The sequence below is a fragment of the Phascolarctos cinereus genome, unplaced genomic scaffold (genome assembly GCF_003287225.1).
Source record: "Phascolarctos cinereus isolate Bilbo 61053 unplaced genomic scaffold, phaCin_HiC Scaffold_726;HRSCAF=1367, whole genome shotgun sequence".
Taxonomy (NCBI): Eukaryota; Metazoa; Chordata; class Mammalia; order Diprotodontia; family Phascolarctidae; genus Phascolarctos; species Phascolarctos cinereus.
In genome coordinates, this window is record NW_027556098.1 from 73,713,955 (window position 1) to 73,738,204 (window position 24,250).

The following is a 24,250-nucleotide window of genomic DNA, read 5'->3' on the forward strand; positions in this document are numbered from 1 at the left end:
CTTCACAATATTGCATACACAGATAAGTGATAAAATTCTTGCTTAAAGAATAAATACACAAGTAGAAAAGGAAAGATAAATATTCAGTTATCTAGGCATCCATTAATCCAATTTTGATTTATTGTATTTCCTGATTGTGTGACACAAATTAAATCTAATGGCCATACTGAAATAAAAAGTTGATTATTATAATACTTAAAAGAATATTTTAGGTGCTGTATATGATTAACTACACATCAGAAGTTAACACCACATTTTTTTTTTCAGATGCTTAAGGAGGTATACAGATATCAGGTAACAAAAGACCTAAAAATTCATGTTCTTTTGCTATTTTATTTGACTTAGATTTTTCTTAAGCACCTTGGACTCTTCACAGCAGCATAGCATGGAAAGGATTACAAAATTTTCAATATAGAACTCATGGTTGAGTGAAGCTAGATAGTGACTTGATTTTTGCCAAATGTTGGCTCAGTTTTCCTGAGTTGAGTGATAAATGACAAATTAATATAGAGTGTATGTAGACTCCTTAAGAACTATGTAGCAACAGAGATCTTATTCTCTCCATATAAGCATGAATCTTAACTACACAATATATACCAATTGGTACAATAAATATGGCACTATGACGTTTCAGCTTTGGAGTTATCTTAATTCTTTTGTTTCTCCAACCATCAGAAAAATAAAAATAGGTTGACAATTTAACTATGGAAATAGTTGTATGCAAACTACACCAACAGAAGCCCACACAGACACATACACATAGAGTTAGGAAGCACACATCTGTGTCCAGCCTGTCAACCTATTTCTTACTCTGGTTGCTAATGGAAAGATGAATAAAATGTATAATTGATCAAAGTCTTTGTAATCTATTTATCTTATTTTGCTATTAAATCTTGAAGAAACTGCCTTTGGGTAAGAGGTATTTGACTCTTTTACTTTTTAAACATGATAATTTTGATGTCAATCACTTTATTCATGCCATAAAAATACAAATCTTCCCCAATGTTTATAAATGCAGCTGGCCATTCATAGAGAAGCCAGAGAAAATACTGTGTTTGGAAGTACTTAGCATAAGCATAACTGAGAATAACTCTATAATTATGTCATTGTAAGAACTTAGTTACTGAAAACTAAAAAAATATATATTTACTGCCTATACTTCCATCTGTCCTCATTTTTCACAACCATTACATTGTATAGTGAAACTTTTCATAAATACTTTCTGCAGTAATCCAAGTGACCAGTTAGTCATCTTTTACATATGGATATGATATAAACTGCTTAATTTCAACTAATACCAACCACAGTTATTGATACTTTTTCCATTATAAACCACTATCACTTCAAAATTATACAAAACTAAGCCTGAAATTTACCATTTATTTCAAAATCATGGTTTGCTAAGGAAGAAACTTGTACTATATCTCAAAATCAGTGTTTCCAAAAAGCACCTGCTAGTATGAACACTGTCAGTTAATTAGCAAAATCCAATGACCAATATGTCAAGGATAGAACAATAAACACACATCTAAAGTCTGATACATGTCACAGAAATTATATTTAATTACCTCTTCATTCTGATCATATACAATAACATCTCTAAAAATAGATTCAGACTGAGAAAGAGATGCTACTCTTGGTGGTGCTCAACACATGATTAAAAGAACTAATGACTAAAGTCCTGTAACATCGATTACAGTTAATGATAAACAAGATATATGTGTTACTTCAAGAATAAGGAATGTGAGAGATATACATTATCACAGTAATGTGTACCTTCTGGAGCTGAATTGAAGAGAAAATTTAACCCTTACACAAATCTCCTAAAGATCTGGGCCACTGCTGAGTTCAGCAATGTTGGATATACTTTAGAACCTGGGAGAAGTATTATATGGCATAAAGAAATTAGCAATGTTCCCTTAAAATGTAACTTCCTGGCTATATACACAAAATGGGGATTATACTCATTTGGATTCTGTCATCTCTTTCCTGAAGACAGATTTGCTGTTGGTTATGAAAATAAAGATAAATTATGTCCCAATTAGTAGAAAATCCTCATGGTATAAGAAAGTTGAACAGATTCATCTTGAGTTTTTCTTTATTCATTTCAGATGGAAACAGAGGCAAGAAGAGGTGAGGAGAGCAGAGAGTTTTTGTTATACTATGCTTTATGTAAGTCAGATATGCTTTAAGTATTATGATTCTAAAGACTAATATGGCTAATATAAAAACTTAAATGAATAGTCCAAAACATATGGAAAACTCCAACCTTGATTCAAGGAAAGAGTCATAATAAGTCTCTCTTATACCTGACAAATGTAGGAATGTTGTTGTAGTTGTAGTTGCTGTTGTTGGATTGTTCAGTCATGCCAACTCTTCATGACTCCCATAGACCATAGCATGTCAGTCCCTTCTATCTTTTATTGTCTCTTGAAGTCTAAGTTCATGTTCATTGTTTCCATGACTACCCAGCAAATAATTCCCTAGCTACTTGGGCAGATTCCCAGATATTCCCACTGGTCTTCCCTATACTTTGTTCTCCTTTCCCTTCCCTCCAATTATACAAACCACGCTGATATGGACTCCTCATCCTTTGCCTTCCATAACCCAACCAAGCAAACTGAGGTCCAGAGAAAAAAAGAAAATCATTTGTTCAAGCTCCCAATGGTATATAAAAACCTGTGTATATGAAGGCAAAAAAGTTATTTTTGGAGAGAGAGAGAAACAGAGAGAGAGACAGACAGACAGACAGACAGACAGACAGAAAGTGCTATACTCATATACTCATTAGAAGATAGTCCAGAATGTCACATTAAGTATGTAGTTGTCAGGAAAAAAAAAAATCCTAAGTGGTTAATATGTCCATGAACCAGTCCAAAACTCTGAATGCTATATTATATACAGTTTCTTCTGTAATGTGGAATTTGCAATCAAGTCCAATATTTTCCATTTCTCCCACAATCACCCACACCAACCAAAAGACAGGTGCAGGGAGGAGGAAACCATCTGGGGATTTTAGGGTGTTGAGAAGACTCATGCCTTATTTAACCATTTATTGTTTACCTTGCCTTTATTTCAAATAAATTACTTTTCCTTTGAAATTGCACATCTTCTGGTTGGTCAGTCTGTCAAATAAAGCTTTGCTGGAGGCAATTAACGTGTAATCCAGCCTTTTGCTCAGAATCTAATTAAAAAGGATTGATGAGGGGAGAAGAAGGAAGAGGACAGTAAGGAGGATTCCTTGATTATTTTGTCTCTTTCCATTGTGGTTAGAAGAAAGCAAGCAAATGCATCTTAGAATAACTGATGAGGACATTCTTCTTAAATAGAAAAGTGGAGGTGACACCACTATGCTCCTCTTCTCAACTTTCCTGTTTCTCTTAAGGGCATCATTATCCTTTCAGTTACCCAGATTACAACCTCAAAGTCCTCACTGTACCTCACTCACTTATCAAATCAATTGCCTCCAAGTCTTGCCACTTCTACCACTATGCCATTTCTTGCATCCATTAACTTCTCTCTACTCATGCGGCCAAATTATGATTAAGAATTTCATCACCTTTCACCTTTATTATTGTAGAAGCCTCCTAAATGGCCTCCCTTCCTCAAGTATCTCCTATCTCCAAACCATGCATCACACAGCTAACAAAGTAATTTTCCTAAAGCTCAGGTGTGATTGTGGCACTAAATAAACTCCAATGACTCCTTATTACCCCTAAGGTCAAATACAAATTTCTTTGTTTACATTTAAAATCCTACATAACCTGGCTCCAGTCCTACTTTTGAAATCTTTTATACATTATATTCCTTCAAATTGTCTATAATATAGCTAAACTAGTTTTCTTGCTGTTCTTCACAAATAGTACTTCATTTTCTTTCTCTGAGACTTTAAACTACCTTTTCCCCAAGCCACGTGCATCCCTTCCTCACCTCCACTACTTCAAATTAATCTCTTCTTTACTTAAAAGGTCACTATAAGCATCACTTTTTATAGGAAGCCATTCCTTTTCCTCACAGCTGAGAATTTCTTTCTCCAAAATTATCTTGCATATTTTTGTATATATTTTGCATATACTTAAACAGGCAGATGTCGTCTCCCCCAGCAGAATGTAATCTACCTGATGACAAAACTTTTCTATTTTATCATTTTAACTTAGCTTAGTAACTTATAACATGATAAGTACTTGGTGATTGATTGATTGACTCCATTCTGTCTGTTAGTTAAGGGAAGGACAGGAACCCTGTCTCACAGTAAACAGGTGGTAAAGCTGGAAAATGAAATAGACAAAAACACTTAGGGCTTTTAGGAAAAAAAGAGGAATAATAGGTAGATCACAAGGCCAAGGAAAAATTCCTTGGTATTTATACTGGCAGATATGCTCAGACCTCAATAGTTGTTGTTACCCTCTGTCTAACCTTTGATCATTCTGATCTTACCCCTTATATAACCTATCCCTATTACTTCTGAAGTCCCCATACTTACTTCTTATGTCCTTACTTCTACCTCAGGCAATGTGATCTACCACCAGAAGCTAGGATTTGGGGGATTCCTGACTCTACTACTATCAAGGCTGGTTGGAGATAAAATGAATTCTTGAAATCTGATGTTGGAACTCTGAGTCTCTCTTTCCCAAGTAAAAATTGTTATAAATGGTGATTAGTTTCTATATTATCATTCCAGTATAATAGTATAGATTCAATATGAGCTAAATAGGCTTCTGTGGCCCAGCCTGGGGATAGTGTCTCAAAAGATAACATTAATTTTGAGGGAAAATGAATTTTAAGATCCAAATACAAAACTTGTGATTGCTCTTTTCAGAATATAACTAAATTGTCAATTGGAGATAGTACTTGTAAGCCGGAGCCTCTGCACTTAGGTTCTATGATCTTTTAAGTTTCTTTTTTTGTTTGTTTCAAATGAGATTTTTTAAAAAAAGTGTTATTAATTATTTTATATCATTAATTTTTAGAAATGTTCCTCTCTTCCCCCACCTTCTAAATGAACCCTAGAAGGTATCAAGGAAAAATGTGAAGAAAAAGAAGGGCTATAGGGAAAACATCTAGCCATGCAGATGACATTCTTCTCTAACAATCCCCTGCCTCCCTGGCGAGTGCATTGGGGTATGTTTCATCTCTCTTATATGGGACCATTACTGTTTTTATAGCTATTCAAAGGTAAGCTTCCTTTAAGTGATCTTTTCAATTAATCTGTGGGATCATATATACTCTTCTTATATCCCTTATTTTACTCTGCATCATATTATACTAATTGTACAATATTATGTGAATGATATGGGGTAATCTGTATTTCATCACTAGAGAGAATGCCCAGCTACATATTACTATACGTGTCAGGGATGAGACCTAAATCTGGCCTTCCTCACTTCTAGGCCAACTCTCTCTTAATTATTCCATGTTCTCCTTTCTTCTCTAAATTCTTCATTAAATGTTCCATTCTTTATTCAAAATAAATCTTATTACAAGTTCTACTATATAATCATTTGCAAGCAAACAAGAAGCAAAAGCCAATAACAAGAGACAAGAGAAACTATAATTTGAGAGATAGCATGTAGGCACAGTGATCTTATGTGATCTTAGTTAAATTGTTTCCCAACTCAACTTCAGTTTTCTCATTTGCACGTATAGGGGGTGGATTGGACCATATCTAAGGTCTTTTCCAAATCTAAATCCAATGATTTCTTATTATACATCTAGAAATATTTCTGAGAAGATATATACAGGAAGTTATCTATATAGAATCACTGCTTTAAGTAAAAGAGGTGGTCACATGATAAGCTGTACTATAACCATTAAAATATACTTACAGTTTTAAAGTTTTTGTAACATCTTTTGTGAAAAGGCACACAGAGTGGCTTTAAAATATAAAAATCATACTCATTTTATGGTGGGTGTTGTAATACCTTTTATGAAGGTCCCAAACAACTTTTCATTGAAGGTGCTGTTATAAACTATAGAATAAATAATATAGCTTGGGAAATTACCTTTATTAAATACATTTGCATAACAAACTACAATAGCTCTAAGGATTTGTTACATTTAATTATATCAATTCTTATACAGATTTTCATTTTCCTGTACAATTATTTGTTTTAATTAATCATTGATTGTTATATCCCGCAAAAAATAACTTATCATCTATTGACTTTGCATTGAAGCAAGCTATAGTAATTAGCGAAGCAGTTTAGCTTTTTCAGCTTTCTAGGACACAAAATGCATCCTACAGGATGGTTATGTGACATTATAGTTATGTCTTTGGTAATATCTGTATCTATGATACAATATTATTTGACTGCAAGTAGCCATTTGTATCATTTATAAGGTAAATTTAATATAATCTCCTTAAAATGAATTGTATTAATTCCACTTTAAAAAAAACATTGATAGTACACTATCACAGGAACAGATACAAAATCCTTAATTTGCCATTTAAATCCCTTCACAATCTAGCTCCTTCCTTCTTTTACATTCTTCTTATGCTTGACTTCTTTAGATACCATAATGCTAGTCTCCTTACTCTTCCTTACCCACAACACTCAATCTCCGATGTCTGTGCCTTTTCATTCACTGTCCTTCAGTTCTAAGATGCCTTTCTTCTACAATTCTACCTCTTGGCTTCCGCAGATGGGTATAAGAGTCAGCTCAAGGGGGCAGCTAGGTGGCGCAGTGGATAAAGCACCAGCCCTGGATTCAGGAGGACCTGAGTCCAAATCCAGCCTCAGACACATAACACTTACTAGCTGTGTGACCCTGGGCAAGTCACTTAACCCCACTGCCTAACCAAAAAAAAAAAGTCAGCTCAAACCACATATTCTTCAGGAAGCATTTTTCTGTCCCTTCACTGTAATCACCTTTTCTCTAAGATTACCTTCTATTTACAATGTGTAGCTTCTATGTACATTTTTTTTTTTGCACGTAAGCTCCACTATTAAAATGTGAGCCTTATGAGGGCAAGGACCATATTTTTATATTTCTTTGTATGCCCAGGTCTCAGTACAGTGTTGTCATACAGTAAGTACTTAAGATATGCCTATTCTTTTGCTACCTGACCTTTAATTACCCCCAGGTAATATTCCAGGTCTCCAAGTAATAGTCAAGTTTTGAATTTGTACCATTATAAGGAAGTTTCACATGAGAAGTTTCTAAGGTCCAGAACAACAAAGAAAAAAATAATAAATTGAAAAAAGTAGAGGCATTCTTAAATGCTTAAGAAAATGAATGTAATTTTCATATTTCACTCTTTTTGGTCCTACACTTCTTAACTACTAGCTCCCATGAATCATCATATCCACCCGGTTTAACCTTCCCAAGAAAATTGTACAATTAACTGTAATGTAGCCCAACACATATGAAGGTAGCAACAATATTACAATATTCTTGTGGACTCTGCCCAGTTGTCTGACATAATGCTAATCTGCTTGAATTGATTTTACAGCTACTTTGTCCCCTGGCCATGCTACTGAAGCTATGTATGAATGTAGCATGTGTCCTCTGCTGACTAGGTAGGGTAATAGTGATCAGGTCACAGATTAATGTTCTATATGCAGTCTCCTTTCATTTTCAGTATAGGATAACCCAATAGAATGAATGTTTTTAAATAGGTAGAGAAAGAAACAAGTGGACTAGTAAAAGAGAATTAAAGATAAAATTAAATAATTGTTGGGAGTCAAAAAAAAAGAAAATGAAGAAAGAAATAATTTTCCTGAATGACTAATTCAAGATGAAAACTATGAAATAATTACTACAGAGACAATTTGAATAAAGGAAAAATAGTCTAGAGAGAGGAATGCTTTTGAGTATTTTAAATTTCTCTAAAACTCTCCCTCCTAAATCTGTTACTAAAGATGAGTCCATTTAAATAAAGGAAAAATAGACTAAAGAGAGGAATACTTTCAAGTATTTTAAATTTTTCCTAAAGCTCTTCCTCCTAAAAATGTTACTAAAGAACAGTCCATTTAAATAAAGGAAAAATAAACTAGAGAGAAGAATTCTTTTAAGTATTTTAAAATTTTCCTACATCTCTCCTACAAATCTGTTATTTAAAAAGATTCCATTTGGATAAAGGAAAGACAAAGAGGGTATTTCTGAGTATTTTTAAAATATTTCCTAAATCTTTTCTACAAATCTATTAATATAAACCTCTTTGGAAATGTAATGAAAAACCTGCATATTAAATCACATTTCATCTAATTCTTGTTTCACATTATTCCAGAGACAATGTGGCACAGTGGAAGAGGGCTCACGCTGGAGTCAACCTGGAATCAGATCCATCCTCTAACGTTTTCTACTAGTATGATTGTGAACAAGTTTCCTATTTGTAAAATGGGGAGTGGATGCAGGGAGGTTAGCCTAAATAATCTGTGAGTTCTCCTCCAGCTCTATGCCTGTGATCTTATTATCCTTCATGTACTCTTTTCTCCAGATACATGACATTCTGTTTCCCTCCTATATACCTTTGCAGAAGTGGTCATCTACATTTGGAAATCCTTCTCTCCTCATTGTGCATTGTACAATCTATACCACCACTTAAAGTACAGTTTGGCCATGTTCTTTCCTGATCACCATCAGTCCTTACCCCATTGTCAAACATTGTCTTCATCTTGAAATCACTTTGCATTGTTTTGTATGTACTTTGCATTTCCCAAATTCGGGAATATTGTATCTCTTTAGTAGAAGAAGAGCTCTGCAGACAGAGATTTTTCTTTTCATTTTTAACTTTGTAATATGAGTTCCTAGCATTGTGTCTCACACACTGCTTGTTGAATTGAATGGAATTGTTAAACTTGAAGTCTTCTTTCAAGCAGTAACTATGCCTATTCCTAGTGATGTCCATATTTCAAAGAAGGGACAAAGAAAATAATAAAAATAACTGGCATGAATGTTTTTTAAATGAATTGGTAAATTGACAGATACCATGACCTTCCCATCATGGAGCCACATAAAGGCAATTTTTTTTTAAATGCTGATTAAAAATAAAATATTACACAGTCTTTCCTTCTGAGCAATAGTCCTGGAAGATATCAAACTCAAGGACAATTGGAACTCAATTTATCAACCATCCATATTAAGTTGTAACATCAATGGAATATGATTGAAAGAAAACCTGAGAATTTGGTTATTATGGAAAATAGGATCACTTATATCATTTTGCTGAAACTGATCAGGAACATTTCATGCTTGAGAAAATATTATCCTTACAACACTGTCAAGGTTAGTCTTCACTTAGTTTATTAAATGAGAAAATGCCAAGGTTGCACCATTAACTTGATACCTCAGAAAAACTTTTCAGGCATTTTCTCAGAAACTTCAGTTTAAATGCAAGTGTGGACATTTGCTATAATAAGAAATGACTAAATCATTCTTGAGGTCAGCTTCTTATTCCAGGATCCACACACTGAAGCTGTTCTTCATCAGAATTTCATTAATTCTTTCTGGGCCCTGAATGTTTGTTTATTTTTAAAACATAGTACCCCAATTCCATTTTTTTTCACTTACATATCTTTGTCTTTCTTCATTCCAGTAATGTGCTGTTTCTGATTATTTGAAGTCTGGGGATATTGCCTTGCTTTCAAAATTAAAAAAAGGATTACCAAGAAATCTTTGTTACTTTTCAGGTTTATTTAGCTACTATCAAATATACAGAGTCAGTGTGGGATGATGAAAAGAGCATAGACCTTTAAATTCAAAGAATTTGACTAAAGTTTCACCCTAAATGTTTAACTTGAACCTTCCTGTATCTCAGAATATGTATCTTTTAAAATGGAGATAATCTTTGTACAGAGCATCACATTTGGTTTGGTGCAAGGAAGAGTTGGATTCCAAATCTGTCTTGGCTACCTATTAGCTATTTGACCATGAATGAGTCCTTCAACTTCTCTGAGTCCCAGGAAACCTTCTGATACTTATCTACTAAGCTTTAAATAGTCTGTGATCCCTAACAAAGTGTGAGGGAGCTCTGGGAATTCCTATATTGAGGGAATCATAGATCATTGCCATATTGATATACTATCATACATCCTTCCTCAAAGAGCTATGAGAATAAAGTGCTATATGTGAAAGAACTTTGCAACTGCAATGTGCAATTTATGAGTAACAATCACTATTTCCAGAACTTAGCACACTGACTTGCATAAGAGACACTTGTTTTTCCCTACTGAAACTGGAATATGATTTTCCATTGTAGTTTTAGTGTCAGGGGGAAAAAGATAGACTAAGAATTTTAGATTTTCAAGGAAAATTGGAGATCATTTAGTCCAATTACCTTGTTTTATAGATAAGAATAGTGACATAGCATAATGCCTGTATTCCCAGTTTTTGAAAGTATGATGTGAATACGACAGTTGAATGGCATGCCAAGCTTGGATTATTAAAGGAATCCTAGGAGATTCCATTTGCCTGAATTTGAATCTCTGGTGAACTATCTATTCTAAAACAACTCTAATTTTAATTGACTCAGAGAAGTCAGATTTAATTTAAATCTAAATAATGTAAAATTGAGGCATCTTCTTCAACAAATGAATTTAAAAGTATACAATCAGGGACATAGCTAAGAAGCAACACATTTCACATATATAATTTAAATACTGTTTGGACTTAATGTGACAGGAACTAGGAGGCCACTGTAGATGCTTAAGTAAGGAAATTAATAGGTTTGAAATTAACATTTAGAGGAATATGGCTTTGTGATTAATTTCAAATTTATTGATGAAACTTTTCATGTTATAAATATAACTTTTCATCATCTAATCAGAGATCCTACACCCAGAAAATTTAGCTTATTGGGGTTGTCAAGTAAACAACAATTCATTGGATACATATTGTGTACCTATCATGGAAATAAGTGATATGAAAGATACAAGAAATTCAAAGAGACTGCCCCTCTTCCACAAAAACTTAGCATGTATTTGAAGAAAAATATATTCATTAGTTGTATATCTAAAGAGTACTATGTTATATAATCAAGCATTAGAATTTGTGGTACAAGTTAAATACATAACAATTCAGAGGAAAAAGTGATAACTGCAGGCTCAAAGAGATAGGAAAGTTCAAAAAGAGATAGAACTTAAGTTGTGTCTTGAAGCATGGATAACATGTAATTATGTGACATGGAGGAAGAGTATTTCAGAAATGAGTAAAACTAAGAACAACAGCATGAAGGTAGGAATGAAAATAGAATAAGATGGTTGGGATTTGTAATGGGTGGGGTGGGAGGTGTAGTGTGCAGAAAATAGGGAGAAAACAGTTCACAAATGATATTACACCCAATTACAGAGTACTTCAAATTCTAGTTTAAGGAGAACAGCAAAGATGGTATGCATACCAAATTAAACAAGAGTTGATCTCGCTACCTCTCTGCCTTTGAATATTGCTAAGTGAAGCTTTTGAGATAATTCACATGGACACAAATAAGCACCTAAAGCAAAGGTTCTTAAGCAGGGATGAAGACTCTCCTGTGTAACTACAGACCTGAAAGAAAGGATTTGAAATCTTTATTAGAATATTACTTTCCTCTGTGATCCTAAGAATTTTGTCTTATACATTTAAATTTTTTTTTCAGAGAAAATTTTCTTGATCTTTGCTGGATGAACTACCAGATTTAATACCCTTCCGTACATTTTTTCATTTTTTTTATGTGCATTGTCTTCCCCTATTAGTATATTAAGTCCTTGAGGATAGGGATTATCTTATCTTTTTAAATTTAATTTGTATTCCCAAAACTCAGCAAGCTGGCTGGAACATAGGAAGCACTTACTAAAGGCTTCTTGTTATTGATATGGATACTCTTTAAGGTCAGCTTTTGATCCATTACTTAATGGTGACTAGATGTAGTACACAAGTAAAATAAAAACAGAATATAAAAATGACTGAGGACTTCTGGTTCCAAGATGGCATAGTGAGGAAGAAACCCTTTGAAGCCCATCAAACAACTAGAAAACCACTTCAGAATTGGTGTAGAAGCAGGGAAGCAGCTTACCGGCTCAGAAGAAAGGTCTGTCTCACTGGGATGGGAGGGGAGCAAGGTCCAAGAGCAGCAGCCAGCGTCACCGCAAGAGGCCTAATGCAAGGCTCCAAGCCTGGGACAATCCATCAGTGAGGCCCTGCCCTCCTGCAAACCAGCAGCCCCATAGGCAGGTGAGCAATCTGTACAGCACATCAAGGCCCCATGCCAGAACCAAAAGATAAAGGAAGGCCTTGAATCTATTGTTGACCAGTAGTGAAACCCTACTCCGGGGCTGGCCAACAGCAAAACCTCACCCCTGGAGACTACGAGAAGAGAGACCCTATTTCCACAGCAACCCAGAATCAGGGCCCAACCCCTGCAGGAGACCAGCAGCTAAATCCCACACCCAGGAGAAGCCAACTGGGAGCCACCACCCCACTGCAAGCAAGAAGGGAAACCTACGCTCCAGAGAAAGAAAGCAGCTAATCCCTGAAAACCAGTGAAAGCCAACAGTAAGACATTGATCTCCAGAACAAAAAGTTTGGGACGATGCAGGACCAAAGCCTAATTCTTATACAAAAATTCCAAATCACAAAAAAAGGTGGAAAAATATTCAAAAAACAAAAACAAGAGCTCGACCAAGGAAAATTACTGTGGTATTAGGGAGGATCAAGGCCTAAAATGAGAAGAGGATGATAGTATCAAAATGGCTTCATGTGAAGCCTCAAAGAAAAATGTAATTTAGTCTCAGGCCCAAAAATAATTCCTAGAAGAGCTTAAAAAGGACTTTATAAAGCAAATTAGAAAAGTTGAAAAATTGTGAAAAGAAATGAGAGTAATGTAAGAGAATCATGGGGTGGGGAAAGAGTCAATAGCATGGAGAAAGACATACCAAAATGTAGTGAGGAAAATAATACCTTAAAAAATAGAATTGGCCAAATGGAAAAAGAGTACAAAAGCTCACTGAAGAAAATAATTCCTTAAAAATTAGAATTGAATTAGTGGAATCTAATGACTGTAAGAGACATCAAGATATGAGAAAACAAAATCAAAAAGTAAAGAAAAAAAGATGAAGAAATGTGAAATTCCTCATTGGAAAAACAACTGACCTAGAATATGGATCCAGGAGAGATAATATAAGAATTACTAGACTACCTGAAAGCCATAATAATAATAATAATAATAATAAAAGCCTGTGTTAAAATTAGGAGATTAATAAAATCTAATTTAAGAAAACTATTGAACTAGCAGTTAAAACTAGAACCTGGTTTTATGAAAAAAATAGATAAACTATTGGTTAGTTTGATTTAAAAAGGGAAAAAAAAGAAAATCAAATTACTAGTATCTAAAAATGAAATGAGTGAAGCTCACCACCAATGAAGAGGAAATAAGGACCATTGCTAGGAGATATTTTGCCCAATTATTTGCCAACTAATTTAACAATCTAAAATAAATGATGTGAATATATAAAAACATAAATTACCCTGATTAACAGAGGAAGAAATAAAATATTTAAATAACCCAATCTTAGAAAAAATAATTGAACAAGCCATCAATGAACTTGCTAAGAAAAAATCGCCAGGGTCAGATGAATTCACAAGTGAATTTTACCCAACATTTAAATAACAATTAATCCCAATACTATATAAACTATTTGGAAAATAGGTAAATAAGGAGTTCTAAAAAATTTCTTCTAAGACACAAATACAGTGCTTATATGAAAACTAGGAAAAGCCAAAATGGAGAAAGAAAATTATAGCCTAATTTTCCTAATGAACATTGATGCAAAAATTTTAAATAGAATGCTAGCAAAGAGATTATTGGAATATAGCACAAGAGCATCCACTATGACCAGTGGGATTCATGCCAAAAATGCAGGGCTACTTCATTATTAGGAAAACTATTAGCATAATTGACCTTATCAATAACAAAACCAACAGAAATCGTACGATTATCTCAACAGATGCAGAAAAATCTTTGACAAAATATAACATCTATTCCTGTTAAAAACACTAGAGAGTATAAGAGTAAATAGAATTTACCTTAAATTATAAGTAATGTTTATCTAAAATCATCAGCAAACATAATCTGTAACGGGGATAAACTAGACGACTTCCCAATACAATTAAGGGTGAAGAAAAGATGCCCATTATCACCTCAATTATTTAATATTATACTAGAAATGTTAGTTATAGCAATAAGAGAAGAAACAAATTAAAGATATTAGAATATGAAACGAGGAAACAAAACTATCACACTTCACAGATGACATGATGTTATACTTAGAAAATTCTGGAGAATCAACTGAAAAACTACTTGAAATTATTAACAACTTTAGCAAAGTTGCAGGATACAAAATAAACACACATAAATCATCAGAATTTCTTCAAGCAGCAAGAGATAGAAAGAAAAATTCCATTTAAAATAGCTGTGGACCATATAAAATACTTGAGAGTCTACATCCCAAGACAAACCCAGGAACTATATGAACACAACTATAAAATGGTTTTCACACAAATAAAATCAGATTTAAACAAATGGAAAAATATTAATTAATCATGGATAGGCTGAGCCAATATAATGAAAGTAGCAAATCCACCTAAATTAATCTATTCATTTAATGGCATGCCAATCAAACTATCAAAAATTATTTTATAGAGCTAAAAATAATAACACAATTTATCTGGAAGAACAAAAATTCAAGAATATCAAGGGTATCAATAAAAAAAAGTGAAGGAAGGTGGCCTTAGCTATACTAGATCTCAAATTGTATTATATAACAGAAATTATTAAAAACAATCTAGTACTGGCTTAAAAATATAGTGATGAATCAGTGGAATAGTTTAGGCACAAATTACAATATAGTAAATACCTATAGTAGTCTATTATGTGATAAACCCAAAACTTTTGGAACCAAAACTCATTATTTAAGAAAAAACTGCTGGAAAAACTGGAAAACAGTTAAACAGAATTTAAGTATTGACCAACATTTCAAACCATATACCAATTAAGTTTGAAATGGGTTCATGATTTACACATAAAGGGTGATAACATAAGCAAATTAAGACAGCATGTAATAGTTCATCTGTCAAATTTATAGTTAAGGGAAGATTTAGAACCAAAGAAGATATAGAGAGCATTATAAAATATAAATAAATAATTTGGGTTATATAAAATTTAAAAAAAGTTTTTGCATAAATAAAATCAATGCAACCAAATTATAAGATAAGTAGAAAACTGGGCAAATTTTTTTTCAACAGGTATCTCTGATAAAAACTTCATCCCTCAAATATATAGAGAACTGAATCAAATGTATAAAAAATATAAGTCATTCCCCAAATGATAAATAGTCAAAGGATATGAACAGGCAGTTTTCAGACAAAGAAATCAAAGCTAATTATAGTCATATGAAAAAATGCTTTAAATCACTATTAGTCAGAGAAATACAAATTAAAATAACTCTGAGGTATCACCTCACACTTACCAGAGTGGCTAATATGACAAAAAAGGAAAATTTTGGATGTTGAAGAGAATATGGGAAAACTGGGACACTAATGGACTATTGGTGGAGTTGCGAGCTGATCCTACCATTTTGGGGATAATTTAAAGCTATGTCCAAAAGTCTATACAACTGTGCATACCCTTTCATCCAGAAATACCACTGCTAGGTCTATATCCCCAAGACATTCAAAAAAGGTAAAAGGACCTATTTGTACAAAAATATTGATAGCAGCTCTGTTTGTGGTGACTAAGAATTGGAATAAAAGGAATGCCCATCAGTTGGGGAATGACTAAACAAGCTGTGGTATACGTTTGTAATGGGATATTATTGTGCTGTAAGAAATGACAAGCAGGATGATTTCAGGAAAACCTGGAAGGACTTACATGAACTGATGCATAGTGAAGTGAACAGAACTAGGAGAAAGTTGTACACAGTAACAGTAATATTGTTTGATGAAGAACTGTGAATGACTTCGCTATTCTCAGCAATACAATGACCCAAAGCAATCCCAAAGGACTAATGATGTTATCTGCCTCAAGAGATAGAACTGATTTTGATTGAATACAGACAGAAGCATGCTATTTTTCATTTTTTCTTTCATTTTTTTTCTTTTATTCAAGTCTTCTTGTATAAAATGACTAATATGAAAATGTTTTACATAATTGCACATATATAACCTCTATCTTGTTGCTTACCCTCTCAGATAGGGGGAGGATATCAAAGAGGAGGGGATAGAATTTGGAACTCAAAACTTTAAATAGAAATGTAACCACATTTTTTAAAAAGCATGAGAAGTTCAAAGTGCTATTAGAGTTCATAGACAAGAGGGGTTACTTTCAACTGATGGAATCCTAGAAAGCTATGTGAAGGGTGGCAGTCCTTACCAAGCTTTGAAGGGTGAGCTTAATTTCAATTTATGGAAATTGAGGGGTAAAGAATTCCAGGAATAGAGGACTAGTAAACAAAAGGACAGAGTTAGGAAAGCACAGAAAACACTTACGAGGCAGAGGATAAGTAGAATATTTTATTTAGAACATATGGCTTTTGTCTGTTGGTCTCCATTATATTCCTATTCCAAAGCTTCCTTGCAGCATGGAGATCAACATAGGTTTTCAAAGGTCAACACATAACAGTGTAGTATAGTATAGTAGGTGTCACTATGAAGCATGAGGGTCTGTATTCACCTTAATTCTCCATGCCTAAGGGTAACAGGGATAGATTTTGGCCCCTGAGACCTGGGCTCTTGACTTCACTGGCAGCATGAAGTTTATGAGGTGTTCAGAAAGGACTAGCACCTCTGGTGTGAGAATTTGCTGAGCCCTTTTCAGGGCTGTTCATCCACCTTTGCAGTCCTCTTTCACCCAACTCTCCCCTGTGGTTCCAAGAAGCTGTTGCATGCCACCCCTTCATAAGCTGTTTCAATAGATGGGCTAAATCAGGTTGAGGGTAACTGAAAGACTTCAAACCTGTCAGTGAGTTAGGTGGATGTCAACCTCAAGTATGTAAAGACTTTCTCCAGCAGAATGGGCTGATGAGAACAATTTGTTCCAATGGTCACGAAGGCAGCTTAGTCAGGTGCTGTGGTGCACTTAGAGCTTGGTCAAGCATCGAAGTTGCCAAGGTTATCCACTGGATCCTGGGACATTGCCAGTCATCTTCACTTCTGTCCTACCACTGGACTTTGCTGACTCAGGAAGGGAAAGTGAGACTGATGACTTTGAACAACTTTGCCTCACTTAAATCCAATTCAGTGCAAATGAAGATACCACCCGTTGACCTCATTGGTCCTCTTCAAAAATGAAGGACGAACAACAACAACAAAGTGTTCTATGATGCACAAAATGGTTAAGGATCCCTACCCTAGGGATCTGTTGGGAGTTGTAAACAATGCACCCACACTAAAATAAATCATAAGCAAAGATCAGGGAACAGCAGCTCAGATAAAAGAAAAGGCTTTTTACTGCCTATCTAGGTGTTGCTGTAGCTATGACCCACCATAGAGCTGAAATATCCCTTGGGACTATGGACTACAGAATGGTAAAGGGTATGTAGTATAAGAATATATCCCTGAAGGTAGGATGAAAGTGATTGGAAGAAGCTGGAAAAGAAGCCACGGAACAACTGCAATTCAACAGATGGCAATAGAAAAATAACTGAAAATAGTTAAGCAGAGAAAACTAGCAGATGGCAGTACGGCGAAGAGACTAGCCTAGCAGAGGACAGCAGCAGCTTGCAGCACAGCTCACAGATCAATAACATTACCATACTAGCAGTTGGCATCATCGCTTTCAGTGGAAAAGTAGAAAGCACCAGCATTGGAGTCATACAGGGATTGCAGTTGGGATGAGGACCTAAAGAATGACTTGGTCAGGCTAAATACGTGAACTACAGGTACTTTCCCTCATGAGCATTATGCATATTTCCTTCCACCTCTGGTTTAGAGGTTAGTAGGAAAGTGTATCATTGTATATTTATATGTAGGAAACTTTCCTTTTCACTTGTTTTTCTATGATATTTGAATAAATAAATTTTACAGATAAAATAGATAATCTTGATTACTTTAAATTATTATTTTTTGCATAAACTACATAAATTCAACTGGACTAAAAAAGGAAGCTGCAAATTAATGTACAAAATAGGTATGGGGGTAAAAAAACAGTTAAATCTAAAACCCGTTCTCTAATACATTAAAAATATTGAAACCTATTAACAACATATGGTTATGAAACATAACCTCATCTAACTAATGATATGAGAAATCCACATCAAAACCCCTCATAATCAGCAAACTGGCAAAAATGGTGAAAGAGAGAAATATCTGAACTCTGAAGGGTTGTGGAAAAATAGTCATGCTACTACCTTGTTGTGGAGCTGTCAATGGGTCCAAACATTTTGTAAGGTAATTTGGCAGTAGGTTATGAGAATAAATAAAATGTCTGCTTCCTTTGACCCAGAGATACCACTATTAGGCACATGAGGTGAGGGGAAGGGGAGAAGACGAGTAACAGTAAAGAACTAGAAAGTAGATGGCCTTTTGCCTGGGCAATTGCTGAATATGTTATGGTACATTACTTATGATGATGAAACTTGGTCCCTCAAGAAGAGATGAGTAAATGACCCTCCCTCCCTTCATTGTATATATGGGGGACTATGCATGTGGAATATTGTCTATATTGTCAAAATTGGTTATTGATAGTACAACTTGCTCGACTGAATTTTTCCCCTTTATATTTATTCCAATGGATAGACCTTTTGAGAGGAGAAAGGGTAGAGATGCTTAGAAATTAACAATTAAATGTATTTTTGCTATAAAACAATTTATCTCAAATGTGCTGTCATTAGCGCTCTCTCTCTCTCTCTCTCTCTCTCTCTCTCTCTCTCTCTCTCTCTCTCTCTCTCTTCTCTCTTTCTCTCTCTCTTTTGCTTTTTGGTCAGGCAACTGGAGGTAAGTGACTTACCGTGAGTCACATAGCTAGTAAGTGTCAAGTGCCTGAGGCCAGATTTGAACTCAGGTCCTCCTGACTCCAAGGCCAGAGCTCTATCCACTACACCATCTAACTTCCCCTTATTAGTTATATCTCTTATATAATGCCTGTTAAATAAATACTTATGAATTGAAAACTTTCAGACTATGTATAACACACAGATACAGAAAGATGATGATGATGATGATAGACACAGACAGACAGATACATAGACAGGAAGATAAATATCTTCTGTCTTTAAGCACTTCCTACTATTTAAGACTTTCACTACTCTATCTCCATAGCTTTTCAGTAGAAACTCTTTATCAGTGGGCATTGAGACTGCTTTGAGTGTCCTTAGACTTTCATTTTCCTCTCACTCTTCACCCTTTGAAATGTATATAGAATATGCTGACAATGTCAAATGCATAATATATGAAGCTAGTGGCTATCTCCTAATTTTAGAGCATCTGCAGGGTGAAGGAAAAAGGTGTAAAAGTATTCTGAGCCAAGCTTGGCTCAGTCCAGTGGCTCAGTGCACTAATTCAGACTCAGTAAGTAGTAAATGCATTGAGATCCTTATAGACCATAAAATTCAACAAAAATATTACTTATAATAAGATTTTAAAATTAAAAATTTAAAAACTCTAGTTAAATTCAAGTAAAATCCAACTCTCCTCTATGTCCACATTCACCATGGCAATCAGCAATGCAAGGTCAGAAAATATCACAAAAAGAACTGGGAATCCCTGTTAAACTTACAGAGCACAAATTTCCTGTAAGTTGGACTTTTTCAGTATCAGAGATGAGAAAATCAAACAAATAATTCAAGATCTAATATCCTGGGCCAATCAAATCCTAAGGATGGCCTTTCTACTCTCTTAAAGGGAAACCAGACCAGGCTACACAAAATAAGTGTCTCTCCAGGCACATCCCAACCCTTTTGTCAAGGTCACATAAATATACTAGGTGATCTTTCATCACTAAAACAGACTTAAAGAAATTTTGGCTTCCTTTGCAATACTGGAGGAGAACTTAATGCAAATAATGAAACAAAAATAGGACAAAACAATATAAACAATCTTCTAAAAAATACAATTCTTTTAAGGGGGATAAGGTAAAGAAGAGTTCAAAGTAGTTCTGATTAAAAAAGAAGAAGGAAGACTAGCCACGACAAGAATCAGCAACAGAAAAAAATGCAAGTACATAGCACAGTTCAGGCTGGTACATCTACTGCTGTCACCATAACCTATCACAAGTTTGGATAATCTGAATCAACTTAGAAAAAAGTCTGTAAGTGTTTTATATGCAAATTTTCTGAGGGCCTTATTTGATATCACGACTGAACACATACTATCACCACTCAATCTTCTCTAACTCCCTTCTTATCCCATGAACCCCAGAGTAGGATAACATAAAATTTTGGCTCGTTTAAGGCCCTCTGCTCCATTTAAGGGACTAATTCATACAGTGAAAGCTTTCTTTTCTTCCAGGTAAATTCGCATTCAGCATGAATACAAGAAAGTAGCTCACACATCATGAAAAAGTAAAACACCTCCCAATAATTCTACCCCTTTCTACTAAACTCTTTCAAAGAATGAAATGTCTAAACTATCCTGGGTGAAAAGAAACTTTCCAATTAAGAGGACCTGAACCATTTCCCCAGGTTGCATATAACTTTCTAAGGGGGCAGAAAACTCTAGGCCCAGGGAACATTGCAGATGAGATAAAACAAGGAAGGATTAGAGAGGGTTAGCCACAGCTATGTCTAAAAGTAAACCATCCTTAACAAATGAGTCTTTGAAGACTAGGTCAAGGAACTACAGACACAGAGAACAATAACTTTTCTTAAGGTATTGCAGATTTATCAGATGATGCTTTTGGCAGGTGAACAATTCAACCCCAATAATCAAGAGGGAGATGATGAAGCTGCCACTTTGAAATCCATTGCAGCATTCAATGATACTGTCTAAGGATGGTTCAGAACACAAATTATGACAATAATAATTAACAACATTTATATAGGATTTCCTGTGTGCTAGGCTAAATACTAAGTGCTTTATAATTATTAGCTTACTTGAGTCTCATAACAACCCTGGGTCATAGGTGTTATTAGTATCTGTATTTTACAAATGAGTGAACTGAGGCAAACAAAAGTTAAGTGATTTCCCAGTTAATAAACATCTGAGGCTTGATTTAAATTCAGGTTTTCCTGATTCCAGGCCCAGTGTTTTTTTTTTTTTTATCAAGCCACATAGTTGTCACAAAGAATGCAATAGTGATGGGGCCAATTACAAACTCTCTATGTGATGAATTGGGTTCCCTAGTTTAAAAAAATGTAGATGAATAAGGAAAAAGGGTATGACCTGTATATGTTTTAGCATTACTGACACAGTGGTGGACAAAACTGGAATCTCAGCCCTGTGTCCTAATATCAACTGCAACAAAGACAACCTGACTTCCATGAGAAGGAGAAAGAAGGTTAATATGGACAGTTTGTCAATAGAAGCAGATCAAGAATGACATGGTTCAAATTTGGACCCCTCACTTATAGGAGATGAGCACGAGCTGCATCATACTACATTAGGGAAATCAAACAATAATAAACCCACCAGAGCATTACATTAATACTACCTTAACGTCCAGATTCATAACAGAATCTGTTCCCAATCTCTGCCATTCTCGTAAAGGTATTAACTTGATCATTAAATTTAGGCCACACTCCTCTGGACTTCTCAATCATTCCCCAGTCACCTCTTCATCCTGAAAATAGTCTCTTCATATGCTTTGACTATTTATCAATTCAGAAATGGCTTGTAGTCTTATAAATGTGGCTCTATTCCCTACCTATTTGAGAAATGAGTCCTTTATCAGTGAAACTTGCTGTATTTTTTTTGTTTTCTGTTTTCCTTTTAATTTTGGCTGTATTTATTTTGTTTGTGCAAAACATTTGTTTTTAATTTCTCACAATCAAAATCATCTATCTTACTTTCCACAATCTTGTCTATCTTTTCTTTGTCATAAACTCTTCCCTTATCCATATATCTGATAGGTATGTTTTTTCCCATACTCCCCTAATTTACCTATAGTATCACCCTTTATGTCTCAACCATTTATCCATTTTGATGTTATTTTGGTGCACAGTGATAGATATTGGTATAAGCCTAGTTTTTTTTTTCCAAACCGCTTTTCAGTTTTCCCAGCAATTTTTGTCAAATGGTGTTACCCCAAGAGCTTGGATCTTGGGGTCGATCAAACACTAGATAACTATGGTCTTTTATTACTGTGTGTTTTATACCTACTCTATTCCACATCTTCCATTCTACTTCTTAGCTAGTACAAGATTATTTTCATAATTACTACTTTGTAACGTAGTTTGAAATCTGGTTTCTATTTTTATCCTTAGTATTTAGCACAGCGTCTGATACACAATAAGCATTTAATATATGCTTGATGACTAACTGACTAAAAATGGGCACAGGAGCTCTGAGAGTGGAAGCATACCTCAAGACACAAGTCCTGCTTCTGGCCCTCCCCTTGAGGCCATTAAATGGAAAAAAGGCTCCTCTAGAAGAGGGGCTAGTCATCTCCACCTACTGTTACTCAAAGGTAAGCCAATTTAGCTAAAGCAGCAAGGCACCCTGAGTAAGACATAGGAGGTAGCATGTAACAGGCAAGTCAAACAACCATGACCACCTTGACCACCATCTACCCTTAGATACCAATGGAAATAATTCATGACCCTGAATGCAAGAGCCTTGAAAATAGTAACGCTCCTAGTTCAGTAACAGCAACTATCACATTGGGAAACAACCTGTATGGAGACTCATCATGGCAGTTACATTTGCAGATGCTAAAAGCACAGTTACTTGAAGACTCAGAAAAGAACATTGTTTTCACCAAAGTGTTCAGCATTGTTGAGTTGTTCAGCATCAGAAAGTGATATAATTTTATCAGTGGAAATGATATTAAAGAAGAAATATTAGTAAGAATAATGTTTTATAGTTCAGTATTTCATTCTTGTCTAATTCTTCATGACCCTGTGAATTGTGGCACAAAAATATTGTCTGTGGGATTTTTTTTTTGACAAAGACACTGGAGTGGTTTGCCATTTTCTTTTCCAGTGGATTAAGGCAAACAGAGGTTAAGTAACTTGCCCAGGGTAACACAGATAGTAAGTTCCTGAGTCTGGATTTGAACTTAGGTCTTCCTGACTCTGGGCCCAGCTCTTCATCCATTGAGACATCTAGCTGCCTCTAGTAATAATAATAGCTAACATTTACATAGTATTTATTATATACCAGGCACCATACTAAGCACTTTATCATTATTGTCTCATTTAATACTCACAATAACCCTGGGAGAGTGGTGCTATTATTATCTACTTTCTACAGATCAGTAAACTGAGGCAAACAGAGGTTAAGTCACTTGGCCAGGGTCACACAGCTAGCAAGTAAATGAGGCTGGATTTGAACTAAAGACTTCCTGACTCCAGGTCTGGCACTGCATCCTGTGTATCAGTTACCTGCTTTGCCAATATCCTAAGGACCTTGGCACCTAAATATTTGACCTGAAGCTGAGACTTTCCGTATGCGTTATATCTCTATTAGAATGTGAGCTTCTTGAGAGCAGGGATTGTTTTACTTTTCTATTTTCATCCTCAGCACTTACCATAGTACCTTGCAGGTAATAAATGCTTAATAAGTGCTTCATTCATTAATTCATTCAAGAACTTGAGTTCTCAGGAGGTTGTTACTTGCCCAAGATTATATAAGTAACAAGCAATAGAACTCGAGATTTAAACCCAGGTGCTCTGACCCAAAATTCAAAGCTCTTTCTACTACACCAGATTGTTTGTCCAATTTTATTTCCCTTTCCAGCATTTTAGTGGAAAGAATATGGAAAGGAATCATAAACACAAAGACTGTCACTTCAATGTCAGTTCTTCTAGGAACTGCTAAAATCTAGTTCATTTGGAAGGCACTATACGCTTTCTAAATTATAAGAAGCAGTCTGATGGAGGACCAGATGGTATGCAGTGATCTATTCTTGAAAAACACAAGAGCTATTATCTCTAATATAATCGCCTTTCTACTTGTAAATCTACATACCACATGTGTAGCAAAGATGGCTCTGCATGACACTGCTGGTACTAATATTCAGGAAGAGAGAACAATTTCAAGAGAGCCCTACAGTGTGTGCCCTAAAGAAAGTCAAGTACATAGACACTGACTTTAAAAATACCATAAAGAGGTAGTTTTCTCAACTCTATCTCTTAAATTCTTACCTTCTATCAAACAAACAAACAAACAAAAACCTCACATA